Genomic DNA, 2,500 nt, shown 5'->3' with positions numbered 1-2,500 from the left:
AATGCTCCACGTTTTTTCAAAGGTCCAAGCCACCTGCTCCTTGTTAGTATAGTGGTGAGTATCCCCGCCTGTCACGCGGGAGACCGGGGTTCAATTTCCCGACGGGGAGAAAGTACTGCTTTTTTTTTAGGGTGAACAATGTTGCTGAGCCCACAAAGTGGAACATATTCTTGGAAAAAAAGCTTTATGATAAGATTTCCAGCCTTTGAGGTTAACTCAGCCTTCCAAGGCATTGGTTGTTCAGTGGTAGAATTCTCGCCTGCCACGCGGGAGGCCCGGGTTCGATTCCCGGCCAATGCAGGAAATTTTGAACATGTAATTTCGACAAGTATGCAAACCCCTGAAGAGGAAATCTGTGTTAGATTGCCAGGCAAACAGAAATCTCTGGTCTTGGTCGAATTCTCAACTGACTCTTGAAAAATAAGACTTTGAACATTTACTCATTCTCAGTTGACTTTGGTGAATCCATTGCAGATTTCCAGTGTGTGAGGTGATTAACTTTTTGCAAGGCTTTAGTTGTTAAATGGGAAAGAGTAACCAACTTGTCAGTGACAACTGTCTTGAGTTTGGCATTTGTGACAATGTCCTGGGATTTCCCACAAACGCCTCACCTGCAAACTAGTATTGTGTGGCTTGTGAGCGGTATAGAGCAAAATCGATTACATGTACGTGTTTGTGAGAGTCTCAGCTTTCCATAGCGGGGTCATAGTAGTTCCTAGCTCCAACCATTCAGTCTCTACATATATTTTTGTTAGAAGGGTTTAAGCCCAACATTCCAAACTTAGGGTTAGTACCAATGCTCCACGTTTTTTCAAAGGTCCAAGCCACCTGCTCCTTGTTAGTATAGTGGTGAGTATCCCCGCCTGTCACGCGGGAGACCGGGGTTCAATTTCCCGACGGGGAGAAAGTACTGCTTTTTTTTTAGGGTGAACAATGTTGCTGAGCCCACAAAGTGGAACATATTCTTGGAAAAAAAGCTTTATGATAAGATTTCCAGCCTTTGAGGTTAACTCAGCCTTCCAAGGCATTGGTTGTTCAGTGGTAGAATTCTCGCCTGCCACGCGGGAGGCCCGGGTTCGATTCCCGGCCAATGCAGGAAATTTTGAACATGTAATTTCGACAAGTATGCAAACCCCTGAAGAGGAAATCTGTGTTAGATTGCCAGGCAAACAGAAATCTCTGGTCTTGGTCGAATTCTCAACTGACTCTTGAAAAATAAGACTTTGAACATTTACTCATTCTCAGTTGACTTTGGTGAATCCATTGCAGATTTCCAGTGTGTGAGGTGATTAACTTTTTGCAAGGCTTTAGTTGTTAAATGGGAAAGAGTAACCAACTTGTCAGTGACAACTGTCTTGAGTTTGGCATTTGTGACAATGTCCTGGGATTTCCCACAAACGCCTCACCTGCAAACTAGTATTGTGTGGCTTGTGAGCGGTATAGAGCAAAATCGATTACATGTACGTGTTTGTGAGAGTCTCAGCTTTCCATAGCGGGGTCATAGTAGTTCCTAGCTCCAACCATTCAGTCTCTACATATATTTTTGTTAGAAGGGTTTAAGCCCAACATTCCAAACTTAGGGTTAGTACCAATGCTCCACGTTTTTTCAAAGGTCCAAGCCACCTGCTCCTTGTTAGTATAGTGGTGAGTATCCCCGCCTGTCACGCGGGAGACCGGGGTTCAATTTCCCGACGGGGAGAAAGTACTGCTTTTTTTTTAGGGTGAACAATGTTGCTGAGCCCACAAAGTGGAACATATTCTTGGAAAAAAAGCTTTATGATAAGATTTCCAGCCTTTGAGGTTAACTCAGCCTTCCAAGGCATTGGTTGTTCAGTGGTAGAATTCTCGCCTGCCACGCGGGAGGCCCGGGTTCGATTCCCGGCCAATGCAGGAAATTTTGAACATGTAATTTCGACAAGTATGCAAACCCCTGAAGAGGAAATCTGTGTTAGATTGCCAGGCAAACAGAAATCTCTGGTCTTGGTCGAATTCTCAACTGACTCTTGAAAAATAAGACTTTGAACATTTACTCATTCTCAGTTGACTTTGGTGAATCCATTGCAGATTTCCAGTGTGTGAGGTGATTAACTTTTTGCAAGGCTTTAGTTGTTAAATGGGAAAGAGTAACCAACTTGTCAGTGACAACTGTCTTGAGTTTGGCATTTGTGACAATGTCCTGGGATTTCCCACAAACGCCTCACCTGCAAACTAGTATTGTGTGGCTTGTGAGCGGTATAGAGCAAAATCGATTACATGTACGTGTTTGTGAGAGTCTCAGCTTTCCATAGCGGGGTCATAGTAGTTCCTAGCTCCAACCATTCAGTCTCTACATATATTTTTGTTAGAAGGGTTTAAGCCCAACATTCCAAACTTAGGGTTAGTACCAATGCTCCACGTTTTTTCAAAGGTCCAAGCCACCTGCTCCTTGTTAGTATAGTGGTGAGTATCCCCGCCTGTCACGCGGGAGACCGGGGTTCAATTTCCCGACGGGGAGAAAGTA

The 2,500-nt window shown here is 44.2% G+C and overlaps 3 non-coding genes across 3 annotated transcripts; all 3 read left to right on the top strand.

The window, feature by feature from the left end:
• The first annotated feature begins 229 nt into the window (after positions 1–229).
• On the top strand, positions 230–300 carry trnag-gcc (transfer RNA glycine (anticodon GCC)). The gene has a single exon. It is a non-coding gene; the product is annotated as a tRNA-Gly (tRNA).
• Positions 301–1,024: 724 nt separating this feature from the next.
• Positions 1,025–1,095, top strand: trnag-gcc (transfer RNA glycine (anticodon GCC)). Its single transcript has one exon. It is a non-coding gene; the product is annotated as a tRNA-Gly (tRNA).
• A 724-nt stretch (positions 1,096–1,819) lies between these two features.
• Positions 1,820–1,890, top strand: trnag-gcc (transfer RNA glycine (anticodon GCC)). The gene has a single exon. It is a non-coding gene; the product is annotated as a tRNA-Gly (tRNA).
• Positions 1,891–2,500: the final 610 nt, after the last annotated feature.

Source organism: Oncorhynchus clarkii, unplaced genomic scaffold, assembly GCF_045791955.1.
Source record: "Oncorhynchus clarkii lewisi isolate Uvic-CL-2024 unplaced genomic scaffold, UVic_Ocla_1.0 unplaced_contig_13496_pilon_pilon, whole genome shotgun sequence".
Lineage (NCBI taxonomy): Eukaryota > Metazoa > Chordata > Actinopteri > Salmoniformes > Salmonidae > Oncorhynchus > Oncorhynchus clarkii.
The sequence above is the reverse complement of the archived record's forward strand: the minus strand, read 5'-3'. Positions and strand labels throughout refer to the sequence as shown.